Source organism: Vespula vulgaris, chromosome 1, assembly GCF_905475345.1.
Source record: "Vespula vulgaris chromosome 1, iyVesVulg1.1, whole genome shotgun sequence".
NCBI lineage: Eukaryota > Metazoa > Arthropoda > Insecta > Hymenoptera > Vespidae > Vespula > Vespula vulgaris.
In genome coordinates, this window is record NC_066586.1 from 9,687,517 (window position 1) to 9,710,972 (window position 23,456).

A 23,456-nucleotide genomic window follows, 5' to 3' on the forward strand; every position below is an offset into this window, starting at 1 on the left:
CTCATATGACACAGAAGATGGTCCTCAAAAATAACAAGTTACAAGAGAAATAATTCAAGATTTTACATTGGGATCACTTCTGTGGAACATGTACAACGAATAATTGAAGGTGAAACTATTGCAGGGTTGCGGATATTGTGATTGGTAATCAGTATGAAAATCCTTGAGAAAATCAGAAGAATTTTTGATGACTCATATGATAAAATTTAACATTGAATGTATTAGTTAGTTTAAAATTATAACATCGAACATAAGACTGATACAATACTGATTACAAGCAGAAAGAACATGAAAATGATAGATCTTATAGGTGGAGGGCACACCATCGCTTTCCAGCTGTATATTAGGTACCTGGGATGGTGAAGGTTTTGAACTCCAGATTAAATTTTAAGCAACAGGTGGAACGCGTCACAGATAAGGCGACAAAGGTGGCAGCGGTGTTAGTAAGATTTATGCCCAACATTAGCGATCCGCGACAAGATAGAAAGAAGCTATTGCCATCGCTAGTTACCTCTGTCCTCAGTTACGCATAACAATCTAGGGAAACGTCTTAAATATTTAGAAGTATCGCAGTAAACGAACGGAAAATGATGTTAGTTCATTGCTCTAAGTTTGTTTCCTGCACATCCTGCACAGAATGTATACGGTATCAGAAGATGTTGTATGTGTGATTGCAAGAATGATAACTATAGGAATACTTATTGGGAAAAAAGGCTACTGTACCAGCAGAGAAATTGTGTTTGTCTATCTTCAGTGATATAGTATAGGAGCCTTCGGCATGCCTTTCTTTATAATAAATGAATTAACAGAGATTTGGGAATGAAGAGTCAAGTCCGTCATTTAATTCGTCACGAGGACTTTACGAGGAATTGAAAACTGCATCTCTCCCGTCTCCCATGGTAAAAGTCACAGTTTTTGTGCTGTCCGCGTTGTTCTCCAAAGGTATAATAGGGTTGTGCCAAAGCTTATTCTCAATAGATGAGCGCGAATTAGCAGAGTCATCAGCAGTGCATTTAGGTTCTGTTGAATCTGCAGCAATGATTTCTGGAATTATTACATTTTTTGCGAAAGTTCCCATAACCACGATCGCGAATGCACTTACACGTGATGAAATTGAAAGATGTAGATTCGTATGACGGTCGCAGCGAAACTTGTCTGATGAAGCTTCCGTGTCGATCTTCGACAGAAAAACGGAAGATATCTTTTCCTCTGATGAAATCCTCGTGTCCACGGAGTTATGATATTGCAGTTAAACATGGACCGTTCAGTTATAGTAATGGGAGAGGTCCGTCAACTTATATAAAAATAGTGTGAGAGGATGTTCTGCTATTGTAGGAGCCATACATTCAGAAGCAGGATGTAGGCTTCAGTTTTGTCAGCTTAGGAATCGAAGCAAAGATTGCAGTCGTCTGCAACCAGAAACCCTATTCGGCTGTCGCTGTAACCAATCGATACTCATATATCGTTCATTTCGCAATTTAGCATTTGTATTTGTACTAAAATTTTAGTTATCGGCTTTTCTTTCTACATCCTCTCACACTATTTTTAACACAGCGATCAGAGAAAGGAGCTCCTCAGACATCTTGAATCAGTGCTTCAATTTCTAAGAAGAAAAAGATTAGTCATGTAGTCATGAAAAAAAAGACGTCAATGCACGATTGTCTCTCTGGGGCACCTAGAAAACCGGCGAAAGAGGCTTTAAATTAGAAAATCTCATTTGAGCGTTCGACATGAGTGCTGATCGGCCATCTACCATCTAGATGATAAGAGGCTTGTCGTACATCAACGTGCTCCGCGTCTCCATCCATGAGTCAATTCATCGGTGATGGGAGGATAAGATCCGATTGGACTACTAGTGATCGTGATTGATATCGTGTTGTGCGCGCCTAAGGTGATAAAGGGGAGAAGTGTTATGAAGGGAGCAGAGAATAGAAGGTCGACACTAGGAGAACGAAGAGGGACTTCTTCTCGGAATAAGTACTCGTTTTCGCTGAATCAAGGTTAAAGGGGGCAGCATAGAATCAGTTCAAGAGGTTAAAGCGCTAATAGTACATTTTTCAGTCCATGTTCTCTAAGTCAATGCCTCGAAAAATTTCATTTCATTCAATTTCATTTCAAGTCCAATACGCGCTGAACAGTCGCGTTAACCAACCGAAGAAAAGCCATGACGAGATTGAAATATACATATCAAAAGGAGAGATGGTCAGGAACGCTTCCGTTTACCGCAAGAATACTACTCTTTTTCGCGAGTATATAGTAGACGCGCTCATCGAGCAAAACTCGAAAACTTCAGGGAGTTCGTCATGTCGCACGGGAACTCGGTGCACTGGAGTTTCGTTTATAAATACCAAACTAATAAGCTTTGAGTTGAAAGAGTGATTAGTAGTCTCAAGCGTGACGGTACTATTACAAAAAACATGATAAAAACCGTCAGTGTCTTTTAAAACACAAATGTTCTCGATGACTCCGGATGGGAAAACAACAAATAGTAGCTCCTAATTCTTCTCAGTAATTTTAAGTTACTTCGAAAATCGAAGTACTAGGAGAACAAAAGATCTCCAAGTAAGCTTCGAGAAAGTCATCCTTCAAACTTTTGTGCTGGAACCTAATGTTCAATCAATTCTTAAGGCTAATAGATGCCTCGAGAAGAGTTAGCATTGTCGTGCTCGAGACTGATTTTTTGGTTTTAATCCACAGTGATACGTTCAAGAAACTAGAAAATAAAGATAAAAGCGTCATAGACAACATTTTCGGCTGGATTTCATCGGTCAAAATTAGTCAAATTCGAGATCTCGAGCATAAAACTGCAACCATTGTTTTTAAAAATGACTGATGGAGCGACTGGAATGGTGAGGTGGAAGCCAATAAGTAGAAGGGGAGAGGCGCCTCCCAATCGGAAACAGAAGACGGCGTAGAAAATCGATCTCACTAGTAGGGTGCCTACAATTCGAATAGAAAATAATAATATTAAGTTTAAAGATCCGGTTCGGTATCTCGGGGTTCGTTTTGACAAGGGCATGGGGAAATCGTGCTGCCATTATCTGAGTGACAAGGTAGGGTTACTCGTAGGTTAGGGAGATTAACAAGCAGGGAATGAGAACTTCGTTTCGGTGCCCTTCAAACGCGCCCGCAGGGTGATTCGACTTATCTTAGGAGTCTCAATGTACTGCAGAGGCGCACGCTCAAATCGATGACGTCTGCGTATCGCACGGTATTGTCAAAGACCCTATGTGTCGTTTCCAGACCTCCGATCGATCTTCAGCTTTACTAACATAGAAAGTTCTACAATATTCGAAAATAGCAATCATCTCTGGTTAACTCAACTTCGAATAAAATAGTACATCTCTCCTTTCGTTTTCTTTTCTTTTCTTTCCTACAGTATCATAGATTCTCTAAAATCCAAACCGTAATTCCTATACACCTCCTCACAATCCCATCCTCACAGAACAAGTGCCGAGGATCGTGAGATTGTGATATCCCGTGGGCGTGGCCGAAGATAGTGTGATAACTTATTATTACGCTGATGATGGCCACGAAGAAACTGCTTATCTTACCTCGTCTGAAGAGATTTTTAGATTTTCCGAGTCTGTTCTTTCGGTAGTCTTGGCACTAGGAAATAAATAGATTCAATTGCGTTTGTAATTCTTTGACGTGATAGCGTAGAGCAGTCATCTTCGGAGTGTTTTTCTTTATAATAAATGTAACACTAAGAAAAAAAACACATCAATCGAACTTCGAGAAAAGCAACAAACAGAAGTAAAGAAAAATAGCCTGCAACGTTGATAAGCGAAATTGGATGTATCTGTGAAAACTTAGACGCATTCCAAACATATCACCAATTCCTCAGGTAGATAGTTGGGTGAACCACAAACACAAGGAAATTAACTACTACTTGACAAAATACGTATTCTTCAGTGTGCACCTTTCAATATGTTTCAATACAGACCAGATTCAAGAAGGCCTTAAAGAAGTACCGAATGAAGCACTGACTCCCGATAATTTAGTAACATCGGATGAGAACTGGATTGCTCTTAACAATTTGCCACTATAGTTTTGAAGAAGCTATTACGGGAAGAAGAGAAAAAAAGAAAAGAGGAGACAATTGTGGTAGCCACTTAAACGAACACAATATAACAAGAAATAGATTATCAAAAAAAATATAATCCTGAAACAATGAAAAGCTAGAACAGCTCAGCGAAATAGTATTTAGCGACGATCCCGAAAAGGTTTTGTAAAAACCAATGTTGTAAAAGAGTAATAAAAAATGTATCTGGTATATGTATAAAAACAATATTCGGAAGTTTTAGTTTGAAAAATGAACTGGAATAGTAAGAAGGTATTATATCTATATTCGGATTGTCGGCTATGTTAGTTTCGTTGAATGTAGAGATCTATCATCGCGTGTGTCTTGTGGAATATTTTATCTTTCTCAATTTTATAGTTAATGATGTTTACAATTGTGCTTTATTTAAGAACTTATTCATTATCTTAATAAAATGTCAAGTAAGTCAATAGTGTTGGTGATGAGTATGTTTTAATTTTCGACGATTGTAGACCAATTTGTAGATGGACCAATATTAGCTTTTATTTAATGTACCAGTAGTTTGACGGCGTTGTTTTGAGAAAGTTTCTCTATGAAGGGAAGAGTTCGTTAGGATTATTTATTTATTCATTTGGATATGCACTTCACCAAATACGTTAGGTCAAAATTTTATTAAAATAACAGCTAAAATGTTATTTTTAAATAAAAGATAATATTTGCGGATTATAATCGTTATAAATACATATATACAATTATATGTATTTATAATGTATTATAATATGTAAATATATTATATAATATATTATATAACATATTAATAAATATATTATATTTATAATGTATTTGTAATGTATTATATATGTATTTATATGTATTATAAATACATACGTACATTATAAATACAAATAACAATAATTGCGAGATAATAATTTGGGAATAGAGATTGAATAGAAATGTTTGAATCGATTTTGTCTATGGAATTAAAATTATTCGTTACGTAGGGCAGTACATGTATTTTCTCCTAATATATTGATTTATTTTTTCGATCACTTTATCTATCTCAAATATACTTAAGTTTCTGGTATTTTTATCGTTTGCTAGTAAGTATTTTTAAAACTTTAGTTAATTAGTTTTAATGAAGTTAAATTTGATGGTAGGATTTAGTTCTTCGAAAATAAAATGTTACCTGAAATTTTAAAGCTTTGTGCTTATTGTAATCGCAATTATATCGAACAATTCACATTTCAACAGGTAAAGATATTTTATTCTATTAGGCATCTACTAGGCAAATATCTAAGGTTGATTCGTTAGTAAGGTAGGACGTTTTTAGATTTTTATTTTATAATTATTTGTTTGCTTTCTATCCATTTTTAGAGAGTAGACTCTCTGTTAATTCGCCAATTTGTATGCTCTCGTCTGAAATTATATAGTAATTTTTTCGTTTTCATTTATCAGTCGAGTACCAAACAAGTTGTTTCATTTTTACACGAATTCCATTTTCTAATTATCAGTTTCATACGTGGATATAAAAAAAAGTTTTTTTATTGTCCTGAGCGTGTATTTCTAAGCCAGTTTTTTCAAGACTAATGCATTTCTAAGAATGCTTTTGAACTTTATATCGCTCTGTATCAAAACCACTTTACCGCCTCCCTCTATTTTTTGCTATCTATTTTTATTAGATAATAATTCTTGAAAGATAGTTTATGATTTGTGTTTAGTCTTGTATCAGAGAACAATATTATATTAGGTTTATTCGATTACAAACAATCCAGGAGTATCGCTTTACTCCCAGTAAAAATAATTATAGTAACTTCGCGTTTATATTGAAATGATTTTTAATTTTTTAATTTTAATTTTTTCCTATTGTCTATCTAAACGCTATTAGTATTATTTGTTTTATTGAATATTAATGTAAAAAATTGCGACTAAATATTTAATGTTTTCGCATTAAATCGCGATTCTACTGGGAATTCTTGAGATTCAATGGTAAGAGCATTAATCGTGATAAGAATATGTGGTAAATCGACGAGAAATATTTGCGAAAAAAGAATTTTTCTAATTTTCTAAGAACATTTAAAATCAATGTTTTCATATTACTTTCTACGTTCTTACATGTGATTAACTTATCCTAATTAACGTCGTCGAAGACGTAAAGATTAGACTTCTGTATCATACAACTGCAAAGACGCGAATTTGAGCTCTTTATTTTTGAGATAATTCATCACTTTTCAATGTATTCCACTTCTGACGATCTTGATATATTTCCTGGCGATTTCTCGATATATTAAAAATAAAGAGACGGATGACCAATAAAAATAATTGAACTATTTTTTGTAAACAAAATACGATTGAAGCTAGATTATTAGATGATAATATGCATAAACATTTCTTTCTTTTCGTCAATTAATAATTAAATTTCTTTTAGAGACACAATACGTGAAATACGTATTCATCGTAACGTACCAAAAGGAAAAATGAAAATTTCGCGGACGAAGAAAGAGCCATTTCACGATTTAAATGTACGCATCTATTTATTTTCTGAATAACAAAGAAAGATTTTAGTTGGCTCAACGACCAATAACCAATTATAATTCGATCACAGGAAAATAAAGATGAGTATCGCGAAGTGACACGTTCCGCGCGAACCACGATAATAACGTTTTAACGGAGAAGCATTAATTAGATTTGAAATAATTAATCTCCTCATAACTTATATCATCTTTGGGAATTCACTCACGCAAGAAAGAGAGAAAGAAAAGAGAGAGAGAGAGAGAGAAAGAGAGAAAAAGAGAGAGAATACTTACTATCACGTATGCGGATTTCCTAATATCAGACTCGAGCTCACGTGGAGAGGGAGACGAGATCGATTTTATTATTGCTTTTATCCATCGATATTCGTCATCATGCGCAGTGTAATTTCTATATATAGAAATACACGGAAACATCTGGGTTTTTTTACATTTCTTTATATTCACATCAAATCTACACTACGTTCACAAATATATTTTATCCCCGGCGAATAATAACAAATTCAATCAATTAAGATCGAAACAATAGAAAATAAAATCGGTCAAACGTTTGTGACGTATTCATCTCTAATAAATCGTGGAAAAGTCAAATGATGAATCACGGATATTAAAAGATGGTAAAATCAATCCATTAAATTAAAAGTGCAAAGTAATGGAGTGTGAAATAAAAGTGTAAAATAGCAAAGAGAAATACGATCGAGTAGTTTCTAAGACTCTTTTACTTATTTAAAGTTCATTAATCCCATAATTATTCAGCTCGATGTTGCCGAATGATTGTTTATTGTTACATCTTTATTCTGGCAGCTAATCTACTTGGGAAGCGAGTATTTACGTCGTGTTTGAGCTCATGTAAAAAGAGACATTCGTGGCTTACTGCTCGATTAACAGAAATCTTTTTTTTTTCAACAGGTGATTATAACATTAACAAATCAGGATTTCGGGTATGTAACATCTCTGTTATTACAGTTCTAATGAACAAGGTATATATTTTTTAAGCTAGAAAAAACGTCGATGTTATCGCATACGATCGGGATGCAACGTGTGAAGGAAAGTCGAAAATTATCGTTATTAACATAATCCTTGTAAACTTGATATCGTGTTCCTGTAAAAAAAATGCAGATGTTCGTGGGATTAAAGATCCTTGTTTGCGATGTCTGACCAAAACCTGAATTGATCGGATGAAGTTTGAAATCATCATTTATTAAATACATTAATTACAGTAGATTTCTTGGGATAACATACATTGGGATAGAGGAGTCGAAAAGTTATAAAATATTGGAATTATCCGAAAAAATTTTTTTAGCTCTTGTTTACTGTGTTTTAGCTCTTGTTGATATGTAGGAATTTAAAAAATGTACATCCTTCGATTTCGAAGAACATAACTTCCGAGAATGAATTTAAGATACTTTGTTCTGTTTTATATTCTTCAGAAAATCATTTCTTTTTATGTTTCCTAAGTAGATGGATTTAAATATATTCGTGCAAAATAAATTCTCAATCGCGAATTGCTAAATATCTATTTTCTTTGGTTTGCAGGTACTTACGAGAGAAAATGAGAAATAGAAATATGACTTTTTTAATTCGTTTCTCTCAGAGTCCGTTGTAATTCTACAGTTTAGAAAATGAAAAAATGATAAAACGTAAACGAAGATAAAGCATGCAGATAAACGTGGGAAAGTAGTGTACGATCGATCGCCGTTTCATGAACGAAGAATATCTTACTTATTTACACGTTGAATCGTTTGTAAACATCTCATTGAAAGCAGATGTAACGATTAATCGGTGTTTGCCAAGAATCCTAGTCGAAAGTTTTGCGACTTATGACACAGGAAACTGAATGACCGCTACTACGTAAATGCGTATTGGGCAAAGTACTATAGGCAGTTAAATACACCGAATGAGCTGAGTCATCTTGATGACTCGACGATTAATCGCGCGAAGCCGAGGCCGGTTCTGGTATAAACATATCTCTTGCTTCCTTACTCGACAAGGAAAGAAAAAGAGAGAAAGAGATAGTTCGTTTGTAGTCATTACGTAAAAATGTGAGAAAGGCATACCACGAGGAAAAGATAAAACATTGCAAAATCGACAATATATTGTCGATGAAGCATCGATAACGTTCTCTCACTTCGCGTATCACGAAGAATCAAAGATGTACGCTTACACGAAGCTTCTTATGAAAGCATGAAATATAAATAATGTATTACAAATCCTATAAAAGCGGCTTACTTACTTCGATTATTTAATATCATAGAATTATCGGGAAACTTTCGTCTTCGTTCATTTGTTAGGATTACTTTTTTTTCAAAGTAAAGTAATCGCAGAAATTTATTTTTTTGCTCTACCGAATTTCAAGATTGCCTTTAGGGAATGTCATTGAGAAGGCAAAGTTGTTTGCTAATTCTAACTCTGTCTGATGTATATCTGTAAAGAGAGAAAGAGAAAAGAGAGGATTTGAAATCCGAATTTCTCGTTCGATATCTTTTCATTTCTAGGCAATACAAATAGTTTTTGCGTTGCATAAAAGTTCGTTGACACGACACCGAATCTATTTTGTTCTTAATTGATTATTTTATAGTCTTATATAGTGCCCATATGTTTCATATGCGCATATTCACGCAACACTGCCGTCAACAATATATGATAAAATCATAGATCCGAAAATTTTTTACATTCGGTTTGATGCAATAAGAAAATCGACACGGTCGCCAGTGACGTTAGTAATAATAGAATTTAGACAATACGATTATTTTATTCGTAGCTTTAATTCCGGTCAGTCGATAATCAATTGTTCAAATAAATAAAGGGAAAGCAAACAAAAAAATTGCAAGAGAAAAGTGGGCATACAGTCAAGAAACCAAATTGAATCGTGTAAGCATTACTATAAATTTATACGACACACGTTTCGATCATATCGGTAAGTTTGCCGAATTGGCGTTAATTGGTTGTAACGTTATTGTGTTTTAACTATAAATACTTGTTATATAAATACTTGATCTTTAAAATATTGATTTAAATATTATTCTGTAATTAATGTCATCGTTCTACTATTAGTTTTACGTTATTTATTAGTTAAATATCCGATATCATCGATGAAACGTAAAATGCTTAGTAACTACGTATAAACAGCACATTATATTGTGAATTTCGGCATTTAGCATTAAGTCATTTCATAGTTCTATTATGAAAACATATGATAGCAGGTTAGTGACGAGTTAATTGGGCGAGAAGTTGAACGAGAATCGAAAATGGATTTAATCGGCCTGACTATTTTTACGATTAAATACATTATTGTTACAAGTCTTGGATTTATTTCTGCTGATATCAGAAGAACATCTATAATTTAATTGTTTATTAATACATTGACGTTAACCAGTGTACCATCGGTGGTTCAAACAAAATAAATTCATTGGAAGGTGTGTATCATCGATGGCTCATCACAATAATTTTAGATATCAGTTTTACTGATATTAAAAATTTCAATGGTTAAAGATAATAATGGTAATTTACTTTTTTTTATGTATTTTTTAAAAACAATTCAAGCATAACTGATAAAGATCAGCATCTTAATAGAAAGCCGTTCGATGCAATAAAATACGAATTACAATGTCATCGTTAATGTGTTAAATATATATGATTTATTAAGAATTTAATAGAGATGTAATTTAAATTATGTTCTTTGTATAATATATGCACATACGTTCACGTTTTGTTGTAAATTTCACAATAACTTGCGTAAACCAACGAGAAATAATCAACGAGGAACTTAATCATTCTCGTGCTGTAATTTTTGTGCATATATAATATATAATATACATATATAATAATAATATGTATGTATACATATACATATAATTATATATATTTTTTTAATATGTTATTTTGCAGATCTAGTAAAAAAGTTTTGCAAAAATAAAAGATATAATAACACGCTCTAATTAGTAAAGTAATTATTTAACAATTAAAGGATACAAAAAATTAATTAAAGTATTACTTGCGAAATTCTATGCCAAGATTTATTTGACAAATTCATTACTCAACAAATTATTTTTTTATCAAAGCAACGATACGTTTGACTTTCGGAAAAGCTAAATAATGATCAAAGCATTTTGAAAGATCAAAAGCAAAGGCGCTGGAATCCCGTACGGGATAAAGGAGAAAAAGCATTTGAATTAGTATGGATCACTCCTCATTAAGATAAACGAGTACGCCACCTACATACTCTCCTTCGACGCCCTCTACGCTGAGGGCACGTGCGAAAGCGGTAATCGCGATGATTACTTGTAATCGACGTTACGTTTTACGACACGCGCAGCAAGCGTGGCTGAGCAACTCTCTCTCTCTCTCTCTCTCTCTCTCTCTCTCTCTGCCTGTCTTTCTCTCTTGCTCATACACCTGGCATTGACTCTGAAACATGTCGTGGTCTTTTATAACTTTATTCGGAATAATTCAGGTTATATTGAGCGAAAGATCTGATAAGATTTGATTTATGAAAAGGAAAAGAGGAAAAAATATTCATAAAAGAAATATGAAAGAGAAAGATAGAAAGAGTATCCTCCCACGGTAAGACTTGTGCGTAAAGTATTATAAAGGCAATATGTGTGTGTGTGTGTGTGTGTGTGTGTGTATAAAGAGAGAGAGAGAGAGAGAGAGAGAGAGAGAGAGAGACAGAGAAAGTGAGGGAAGAAAAGAAGAATATCTTGTAAAGCCTTAGGGTTTTGTGAGGAAGGAGAGGGCAGTTGAGGTCAAATATTCGAACGATGAAGTCCGAGGTGCAATTTCGGTAATTTCGGAGTGAGCTTATAGTTATCGAACTTTTGCAAAAGGTGGCCCATGAATATGAGTACTCGATGTTTGGGAGATACATGTTTTGTTTTACCCCTTCCATTTTCTCTCTCTTTTTTCTTTCTTCGAGCTATTCGAAGATTTCTGCTCGACGTTTAAAATCGATGGGCTGCGTGCCAACTCGAAGATCATTCTCGATGCTACAACTGCCTTTTTGCTTTTCTTTCTTTTTGTTTATTCACCCACTCATGAGAAAGAGAGAGAAAGATAGAGGCAGAGAAGGCTCGTAAACAATTTTGCGAGCTACGCACGATAAGAAAAACGAAAACTAAAGATGAATCATGTAATTTCCGAAGGAAACGTCGAACAGTCGAGGATGAATACGAGAGGAAAGAGCAATCCGCTTCGCGGGACTAGAGTCATTTAATACGCCGCGACGTGACTCATCGAGATGTTGAGGCTATTAATTTTACCAATTGTATTGACATCACTTTCCTGTCGCGCTAATTCAGCCCGATGAGTCGATTGAATTCGATTTCTTTCCTTTAAAGTAGGAATTTTATGTTGTATATACATACGTAGATCAAATCGACTGCTACAAGTTTTCTTGACTTTATCGAAATTTTGTTGATCTTCGATTTGTTTCATTCCATCGAATTTAAAAGAATGTCACATAGTATTATGATTTAATGAGAACCAGTACGCGCTTGATATCCTCTGTGGCTTACGAGATGAAATGTTCTCCATCCAGCAAAGGTAACATTTTCGAAGGTTCGTCACGTAGTTGCTCGGTCGGAAATATCATGAAAGAAGCAACTCTGTGAGTAAGGTAAATTTAGCTTCAAAAGAAAGAGAAAGAGAAAGAGATAGAAAGAAAGAGCTTGCGAAGTACGAAGAAGAAAACGTTAAGATTGAAGTCAGTTTCTTCAAATATATCACCATTATCATTTAGTAGTCAACGGACATACTTTTGATATACGATTTCAAAATTTTTCGCTGAAGATCTGAAAGTTTTTATTTTATCTCTATTTTTATATCGAACTTTTATTCGGGAGATTTTTTATTTATGTCTTTTGTTTTTTTCACCATCAATCGTGGGTAGATTGTCACGATTACAATTACAAAATATAATGATAATTTTGATTTTTAACATGTATTTTGTTAAGTTTACGGTATCTCCCATTGATCTCGATGATTTTGTCGAAATTTTTTCTATTTCTTTTAATACACATAAATATCTATCCTGTAAAACATATTACTTAATCAATGTATAATAACATTTATTTTTATGGTATATTTATATCTATTATCGAATAAATTTACATTAAAAAGCTTCCTTGAGATCAAATTCATTTCAAACAAAAGAAACAGAAAGCACTCATCATTACGAGTCACGCATGTAGGTATGTATGTGGTTAGTATCGATAGGAAGATGGTTAATGGATAGTTGTTAAGTATAATGAGTTAGACTGTCCCGCTGGGTTGGTAGACTCAGTGGTGGTAATGAAGGCGACGAGTGTACAAGACTCTCTGGGTATATAGTCTCTCTATCGAAAATACGAAAATTTCGTTGGACGATGTGTATCGAGTCGGACAATAATTGAATTTTATTGAGTGGGAGGTGCTGAGAGTACAGCTCTCTTATCCCCTTTCTCCTCTTCCACGTTGTTGTCTGCAAGTTGGAACATAGTTATTCGTATGACGTACTCTCCATGCACTTCAAACGTAATAACGAAGCTCTTTTCTCTTTTAGTAGGCGATGTTTTTTCACAGAAATAAGTTCGTTTTCTTCAACTAAAAGGGGGCGGGTTGAGTAGAGGCAACCGATTGGTCGTTTTTGTTAAAAGTAATACACCGTGTATAATTTATTTGGCGAATTGTATTACACGAAAACCAAAGGTGAAAGTGAACGAAATGATTTTAGGCGAGAAAGAGGAGGGAGGGAGAGAGAGAGAGAGAGAGAGAGAGAGAGAGAGAGGAGAATATGGCCGAAAGAATAAAAAAAGGAGGCGAACGTTTGAACGTTTCGTTAACGAGTGCCCATCAAATTTGTAATGGCTCGATCCTGTCCTGCTGTGAGAAAAAGAAAAAATAAACGCGGACTCATGAACTTCTTCTCTTCTTCCTTTCATGAATAGATTCTGAACAGAGAGAATTTTTTCAGGGGTCAAAGGGCGTTCTTTTCATTATCCAAGAAGAGATTTATCGTGCCGGACAATGTACGAGCGTGTTTCTTAACCCTCTTCTTCATCCCTGCTCTTTTTTTTTATTTTCTTCTTCCTTCTTTTTCTATCTTCTTGGAAGGTTACATGAGGCAAAAGACACGAACCAGTTTCCTTGTAAAAATAAGATGCAGAAATATGATCGTTCTCTTCGTTTGACCGATAAATGATCTCAAAACCCTACAGTTAACTTTCAAACAAATGTTAAATTAAATCTTTAAAGTCACGTTTTATCTGCTTATCGATGGAATTACCGTTCTCGCGTTTACGTCATTGGTGTAATTATAGTTATTATCGCCATTCCGCAGAATTCGCATTTATTCAAGAAGGAGCGAATTGTTTACCTCTCAAAAAATTATTTTAACGAAAATATTAATATAATTAATATCGGAAACTAGTACGATAGTATCAAACAGCAATAAAGAGTAATTTACATGAAAATCGTGAATCCGTGACAAATTTTGATCGTTGTCACTAAATGTAAATCGTGCGTATTATTAGCTGAATAGTTTGCCATCTCCGATAATTACTGAGTTATTTATTTAATTATATGAGAAAGTACACTTCTTTTCTATATTTTAACATGTAATAATAGAAAAAAGAGAGGAAAAAATATTTCTTATGCAACTCGTTATTTGCAGTTTCAGAAAAAATATATATCTACTATAAAATAAGATGATAAGAAAAATTCGACTATCCATTAATAATCAATCCATTGTTCGTCCCTCGATGTTACCCGTTAGTATATAAATAAGAAATATTGAATAAATTCGCTTTTTATTCCACATTTCGTTTTATTCGATTTGAACCAGTTACATGGATATTTTTTCGATCAGAAAATATTCCGACAGCTAGTCATCGTAAAATTTTAATCGAAATCGTCTGCTTCGTTGATCGCAAGACCTATCGTAACATTTCCTTTAGCTTATAATCACTAATAGATTATGTTAATTACACGCGTATCGAGTAACAAGATTGATAGCTCTGCTTTTCATATTGGACTCATATATCTAAAGATTTTCTTCTTTTTTCGAAAAACATACTTGCTGGTATATTGTAAGTACCGTTAGAAACTAATTCGTACAAGTAACTTCCAAGAATGTCTTATGAAAGATCGTTTCTGTTTAATTTAGAGTGTTATCTCATCTAACCAATGGTATATAAAAAGCAAAAGTAACGCGTGATTTATATTTAATTAAGAATTAAAGCATCAATACGATTATACAATCACACATCGTTCGTACATATCCATGGATTGGTTTCTTTCATTTAATGATCTTTTGGAAGACGTTATTTCTAACTTTACGATTAATAAAGTTTTTTTTTGTTCGTTCGAGAATGATAGAAACGATCTTTCAATATTCGCAGATTGGAAGTTGAAGATTGGTAGGACAGTATTAAACATCGAAATCAGAACGAATCGTTCGAAGATACCTATTGATCGAATCTTCGGATATGTTTTTTTCTCGGCATTCGCTTCTCTTTCACAAAGTGGATACGTTGCTTATTCGGACGTTGATCGAGTTCCCTCTCTCCATCTCTCTTCCGATCTCGTGCGCGTGTGCGAGATAAATCTCGATTCATTCGGTGATCGATACACGACGATGGGTCGTCGAACCGGTCTTCGAAAGATGAGGAAGTAATTAAATTTTTGATGACGATGTGCCGACGAGAAATCGAAAAACGTTTCTTCCAAATATATCGAACGGAAGAAGAAGAAGGAAGAAAAGGTGGTGGAAGAGAAGGAGAAAGAGGAGGAGAAAAATAAAAAAAAAAGTATAATAACCGAGTTCGTGGGAGAATCGAGATACCATAGTTAAGGTAACGAAACTCTTTCTACGAAACTACAGTTATCCAGTTTAAAGGTTAACGACTTTTTCGTACAATCACAATAAATGTTCTTTCCAAATGGATTATTCATATTTAATTTTTCTCGTGCGTGTCTCCTCTTTTCTATCGTTTTAGAAGATCTCGATGAACACGTAATTATAAATATGGATCTTTCGAAATCTTCGAGAAACTTATTAATTACTAATGTGCGCATGAAGTAATAGAGAGAAACGATTTTTTTGTACTACGAACATGTTTAACGTGACCGTATCAAGAGCAAATTTCTGAATAATAAATTTTATGATTCTTTCATTTAACTTAACATTGTGCCGAATAGAGTATCGAGATGTATATACATACGTGTAATAGTTATTTCTTTCGTTACTCATCCGGTCACTCGTTAAATATTATACGTTTCGTTCAAGTGATAGATCGACTCACTTATATATCTTATTCGTGATAAACTGAATATGTGATTAACATATATGTGGACATCTTTGTCGTGGGAAGAGAAATAAACAAAAGCGAATTTTCAAATGCAGATATATATCGTAGAGTATTTATTGTCAAGCGAAGAATGGAAATGTGCATCGTGAGAAAGAGATCGTCAATGAATGTCTATAAAAAATAAAAAATAAAGGAATAAAGAGAAACGAAAAGACAAGATGTCGAGGACATTAACAATTATTATGAAATACGACGCCCACATATTTATCCACAGTCCTGACGATCATCTCTTCGCGGGAATTTCCGTCTTACTTGTTCGCGGTCGACGTAGTCTCATTCGCACAAGGTTAATGTCCAGATAAATATCATCTATGTTTTTATTTGCTTCGTGTCAATGTCACATAGTCGAATCCATAAGAAGAAGATATAGAGAAAGTTAGATAGATATTTATATTTATTTACATATAGAAGATCATACATTGATAATAGGAATACAAATGAAAAAAACAAAAAAATCGAGATTTTCATCGAAAGAAATTTTATCAGAAAGAAAATCAGAACGGAATTTCACTTCAGGAAAAGATGATGCAGAACACATAACTCGAGAAATATCAAAGGGGAAAATACGTGACGTGAGCTCGTTAAATAAAAGCGAAAGTGTATAAATGGTTCCTAGGATTAGTAAGTACCGATAGTCGAAATTATTCACCAATAAGAAAATGATCCGTAACACGATTGAATAGATTTTACTAAATTATTGACGACTCTTTCAACTTTCTATGATCTATAGAACGCAATCTTTGCGAGAAATGTAATTTCGAGAGCATTTACTTTTCTTCTTTCATATCATCTAAAATATGCGTTTGATTTTGACAGCACTTTGGTGGAAGGAATTTTATTTATTTTTACTGGGAGGACGATTTCTGTCTTTCTCTTCTTCAAGTAGTTTCATCCCCTTTGTAGTTTCTTAACGGGACACGAAGTCTTGACGATCGGCTCTTTCGAGCTGGGTTCTCTTCACCTTCGAACGCCATGGCAACCGCGTATATGGTTCTCTAGATTGTATTCTGAGCGTGCGCGCGCACACGCGACTAGAATTCAATGAAAACGAGGGAAAGAGGGAAGAATGATCGGAACATTTAACGGACAAAGATCGATGAATTTTCCCACCTTTATTTTAATTTTCTTCATCTTCCTGTGTTTTTATGCTTTGACATTTTATAATCACGAATTTTATTAATTTTTGTTTTTTTATTTTTTTTTAAGAGCTTTAAACTTTTGCAATTAAAAGCATTCCTTTTATTCGATTTAAAAAAAGGAACGAACATTAGACATGGATAGAAGTGAAAAGAAAAAGAGGACGACGGAGAAGGAAGACAAAGACAATAAGAGGATAGTAAGAATAGTTGTAGCTGCACATTATAATGGCATAAGATAAAACATGCGAGTTTGATGTATGGTGCAATTGGTTGTTCGATGTGGGAACCAGTGAAGGGAAAGAAAAAATTGGCCCTCTTCAATCCCCCAAATAATTAATCGATGCATGTTCGGACCTCTGCAGGGTTCGACAAGTAATGATAGGGCTCTGAACTCGGATATTCGCATCTCTCTCTCTCTCTCTCTCTCTCTCTCTCTCTCTCTCTCTGCCCCTTTCTCTCTCTCTCTCTCTCTCTCTCTCTCTCTCTCTCTCTCTCTTTCGTTCTCGATATATGTTAGACAAGAAAAATTACGTCTGCGTAAAAAATAAGTGCTTTAGAAAAAAATACTTTCAGAAAGAATGCATATGGGTATATTAAGTGCATACCTGCTCTTGCTCTCTAAATCAAAATTGTTGTTTCTACTCTTTTTATTGGAAAGAAATTTATTGAGATCCGTGCTTTTAGGTTCTTTCTTTCTTTCGAAATTGATTTAAACCAACTTTTAAATATTGAAGTGAAGCGTCCTTATTGAATTTTTTGCCAGAGTATAAGTAAGATTTCATACAATAACCTAAAAATAGCAGAATTACAGTAGCAGCATCCTCGAATAGTTATGTACCGGAGTTGATCGCTCCGATGTATTTAATATTCTCTTGACAATACGCGTGAGGTATTTCGATAATTCGCCGGAGACGTGTTGCCGATCGTGATCGGCGAGCGAATTCACGAAACGAGGCGAGCAGTGTTCAACCTATGTCCCATGAACCATTGATGTTATCAGATCCTTCAGCATTTCTACGTTATTTGTCTCTAAAAGATTTCAAAGACAGTAATTATAATATTTTCAGTTTTCCCTTGACAAATTAAATTACATAAAATCACTATTAAGAAGTATTAAAAGTATTATATGAACAATAAATTGATATTATTACAATTTTTCCTGTTTTTCTTTCTTTGTCCTAATAACGTAGTGAAACATTGAATTTACAAGATCGAATATCCTCTGTCACCTAAGAAATAATAATCCGATTAACAAACTAAATAATTGAGAAAATCGAATAGAAACGTCGTGAGAGAATTTCTTCTTTGTATTCGGCGCATTCCCTGGTCCGAGTTCGAGAGGGTAATTAAACGCGGAAACGAAGAAACGAGAATACTCCCAGATACTTTTCCTTCTTTAAAAGGTCATTAACCCTAGTTCGCGGCAGCCTCGCGGGGGACGAAACGTATGCGTATAGTTTGGCTATCGGTGAGCAAGAACGTCCAATGGAATTTCGTCAAGATAGGAATAGACAAAGATGGAGAAAAAAGATATCCTTCTCTCTCATGATTCTCTAGCTAGTAGAGAATATGTGTTTACCGTTTTGTGTTCGAACGTTCTCTCTCTTTCTTTCTCCTCCTTTTTCGTTTCTCTCTAACTATGGCTCTCTCTCTCTCTCTCTCTCTCTCTCTCTCTCTCGATCTCTCACGTGGATGGAATGGTTGTAACCTCACGAAGAGGTTATAAACGCATTGACCCATGCGTGTCACCGTTATTCCCATCGATTTTTCTTCCCTCGAAAATCCCTTCTTCGGGCGAGTAAATGAAAGAGAGAAAAAAGGAAAGAAAGATAGAGAGAGAGAGAGAGAGAGAGAGAGAGAGAGAGAGAGAGAGAGAGAGAAAGAGAGATAGAGAGAGAGAGAGAGAAAGAGAGAGAGAGAGAGAACCGATGACTCCCATAAGAACGCGGCACGTACACGCTCACGGCGACCGTGAGCCGGCTGAAAATGGATTCGAACGATGTGTACGATCGTTATTGGTTTACGATGCCATGCTTACGTCATTATCTTATGTGTTACATGGGAAGCATCGGTCAGAGATTTTCCATAGAATGGAATCCTGCCATTCGCGTATCTGCATGATGGACGTTGCTCTTTCTCTTTCTTTCTCTTACTTTTCTAGGAAACTCTTCTATCGATCCAGTGCGGCAATAAGTTATTCTTCTTCACACTCTAACATACTCAAAATTAATAGTGCCTGTCAAGTAAACCTGTTATATACATATAATGGAATGTACTCTTCACTCTTTAAATTCACTAATTTTGCGATGAAGATAGACACTGTATTTATTGAGCAGCAATTGAATTTTTAACTTGATTTGAAACTTCCTTTTTGCGTAATGATAATGAATGGTATTTCTAAGTCTACTAAAGCTGTTTTCCAGTTTGTCCGATATCTTTCTTTAGTTGGAGTTTTCGTCAAATCAACAGATGTATGGAAGAAGAAACGCAAAGGAAATTGTGTGAACGACAAGATAGAAACGAGTTGTAGATCTTCGGAAACGTTTCACCTTTGATATTATCAAAGGTACTAGACTTTTCCAAATATGTTTTATCGTATCTCAAGGGATTGCATCTGATCTGAAGGGTTTCGAATCGATTCAACGTTGTCACGGCTACTAGCCCTTTTTCGGAGGATGATATAAACATCCATTTCGTTTCAGAAACGAGATTCGATATCTATCGTTATACCAGATCCCCACTTTTGCCCTCAGCCGGCACTGTCTAAATTGGATCTTAATACGCTCTACTAGCTGGCACGTCCTAATCCGTGATAGGAATGAGGTAAATCCCCACGTAATTCGATATAGAAGCAGAATTTTTTTCAAGCAGATGATCGATGTAATTTTTATCCTTCGTTTTTTTTTTTGTTATTTAGATTTATGTCACTACGGTCGAGAGATATTGAACAATTTTGCTTTGTTTTTCCCTTTCAAACAGAGATTTCAAGAGTTTTTCACTTTCTAACGACTACATCGAAAATAAAATCGACATCAATGGAAATAGCTTAGGGCAGTTTTCTTTCTGCAGCAGATCATGCTGACCATCTTCGTAGTCTCTTTCATAACTGTCCTTTCTACTCCATGATTCGAGATACCGTTAAACTAAGCACGTTTTGCTCATCGGGAACGAAAGGTCTGACAACGTTAATAATAAGAAACGAGCTGTAGGTAGCCTGTTCTCAGCGAGTTATTCGCGGATTAGTTCATGGAGGAAGGGAATACTTTAGTGCATCGAAGTGTCGTCCGCATCTAAGTATCCTATTTATCATATTCTAGCGGTTCATTGAATGCTGAGAAAGTGGTCTCGTCTTGGAAGACTCTCTCTACTAATTACATGTACTTGGATATATTTTATCGTGAATTTTAATGGCTAGAGTATGTTTCTGACACGAATTCCTTGAAGATTAATGTTCTTTTCATTCTTCTTCTCAGAGTGCTTCTCCATTACTGAAGGTCGGCAATCAACTTACTAAATTTCTTTTTATCTGATAGTACAGCCTGAACAGTTCTTCAAGCTTCCTAATGTCGACAATAATCGGACGCTATAACCACACGCTAAACCTAGCATTTGGGTATTGGGACTGGATACTCAATTTCGAAATCTGTCGTTCATCATTACATAATCAATTTGATTACGAATTATGTTGATAGGTATATATACTAGCGATGTCCATGTATATAATCTCCAAGATGGTAAGTGAAATAACGTGTTTGTAATAATCAGATTTTTCTCTTGGCAGAATTGTATCAAAGTCTTCTCTTTCGTTTCTTATGCCCAGTCCGAACAATTTCCTAGCAGTTATCGGTATTTTTTCAATATTTGCATTAAATTCCCATAATCAAGTTAATATTTTCTTCCTTCGTAGGATTATATAATTCTTCTAGTTCTTTATAGAAATCTAAAATCTTCGCCAGATCTTTGTCCGTCGTAGGCGCATATGCTTTGATAATATTTAACTTTTTGACTTTGTTATTAAATTGGAGTATTATGATTCTATTTGGAAGTGGAATAAAGTTAATAGTAGCCTTATCTAAGTATCTATTAATAATTAAGGTAAATATTTGATTCTGAAGCTTTAACGGACTAATAGATGATTTTGTCAATTCTTCTTGTCATTATTGTACCATTTAATCTCACTCAGTTCCATCACTTTAATTCCTGAGTGATCTATTTCCATAGCCACAATCACATCGAAAATATTTCCTCTTTCTGACAGGTTTTTGAAAAGTTTCCTTCTTTACTATCTATATTTGAAGGTTCTTTCTTATTTTGTTTTCGGTCAAGTACCATAGTACATTCGTTATTATATGTAAGATTGTAAATTGAAATTTTTTTAATCTGTTGATATTACAAATCGAGCTAAACTTAGGACTCAAGACTATAAGTCCATAATAGTTTTAAGATACATTTATAGAATATTAATTTGCTATTTAAGAAGAGCTTGGATTTGGCTCCTAATAATCCGTACATTTTATTTAACTGCGCTCCAAATTGTTTCCTCTTTTGCCATAGTTTCTGACTTTTCCCTATCAATCTGCTCGCGTTCTAAATATTTTAATTTTAGAACGTTATTTCATTTTCATATTTCACGTCCTATGCCATAATTCAAGATAATCAGTTTTTGATCAGGCAATGAAATTTTTATCAGGGGGATTGATTTTAAGGAACGTGAATTTGAGAATGAGCGACGGGAGACATAAGTTGTAGGATAAAATAGAAGATCTGATAGATAATAAGAAATAGGCTGGAAAATAAATGACGCAATAGACAGAGGATTAAAATAAAGATTTCAAATTGTTTATTTTTTTTTTACGCATGGTGTGCAAGAATGGATTCTCGTTTCAACGAGTTAGTCAGACAATGTTTAATAGAAGTTATGATAGAACATAGACTATTCAACTAATTCTAAACTTATTGATTTTTGTCATATTGATACAGTCTTATAGATTTATCGCCGTCTTTATAAAATGCGGAACACACATTTATTAACTGATTATCGCTCTTGCAAAATGCAGAATACAGATTTATTATTTAGTTACCTATTTTACAGATTTATTAATCAATCACTCATTGCATCGATAATTAATATACAGATTAGTTAATTAGTAACCGGGTTTATATAATGATAAACACTAGATTTTTCTAACTGATTCTTTCCAACTACCTCCTTTTTAGACGCACTTGCCTCACCATCTAAAAGATATGCCGAAGATAACAAATTCGCTCCCTATCGGATAAGAATATTACCCTTATGATTCTGATTTAAAATGTAATAAGGAGTTTATTGTATTATCAAGCAAGGTGTGGCTGACGTACATTTACATACACAGCAAACTGTTTGAATTTGTTTATATAGAATTATAATTGATTCGATAATCGTTCCATTTTATAAATCATTCTTCTTATCGTTTTTCTTTTGTACTTCGTTTCAAAAAGTCGATTTTTGTATCTTTCTGTAAGTTAAATAAAATGAGAAGATTTATGAAATTTTCGAACAAGGAAAATTTTTAAACCATTAATTTTCAAATAATCATTTTACTAAGTACAACTCGATGCAGACAAATTTTCATATAACAAAAATGAAGTTCTTTCTGATTTTCTAATACAGTAAGCACTTGCTCTAGTCTTTCAAGGTATTCCCATAGTCCGTGGGCTCCTCTCTTGACCGACTCTTTCCCAATTCAACTAGCGAGCGTGCAAAGAGGCACGCTCGACTCGTCGCCGAGATCGGCACGGCCAGCCAATCTAAATGAGTGCAGACACCATGCGAGTTGTCATGCGGACTCCGTGGGTCCGTGCCTTCACGCGTGACTGCCCCGACTGACTCCTCTTCTCTTCTCTTCTTTACACTAGCACGCTCGGAAACGATTCTTTTTCTGCGGACAGACGAGCTCGCGCGCACTTCTCGTGAGAACGGCGCTGATACGCTCTCTCAATTCTACAGGCGCTACGCCGTGAACTTGCCGATCGTAGAGTGCGAGAGGAGAAGGAGGTGGAAGACATCGCGAAAAATTTTCGTTCTCCTCTTTACCCTCAGCATTATTCAAGAATACCCGCTGACTGGGATAACAAGCCTCGTGCGATACAAATACATACATATGTATATCGTATGAATTTATATATATATATATATATATATATATATAAATGTGTGTATATGTATGTATATATATGTGTATATATATATATATATGTGTGTGTGTGTATGTATGTATATGTAAGCGCCACTTTAATGGTGGATAGGAGACACCAAAACGATGAAAAATATTTATATAAGCACGCCGTCAATTTGACCTTGTATCCGAGTTAGAGCAATTTGAGTAATAAAAATAATAGTGTTAGAGAACATCAGACATATGAC

At 34.5% G+C, this 23,456-nt stretch overlaps 1 long non-coding RNA gene across 1 annotated transcript; it reads right to left on the minus strand.

Moving 5' to 3' along the window:
* Nucleotides 1–21,870: 21,870 nt before the first annotated feature.
* Nucleotides 21,871–23,145, minus strand: LOC127069257 (uncharacterized). Its single transcript, XR_007783403.1, has 2 exons — nt 22,412–23,145; nt 21,871–22,322 (listed from the first exon to the last, which is right to left on the minus strand). It is a non-coding gene; the product is annotated as an uncharacterized LOC127069257 (long non-coding RNA).
* Nucleotides 23,146–23,456: the final 311 nt, after the last annotated feature.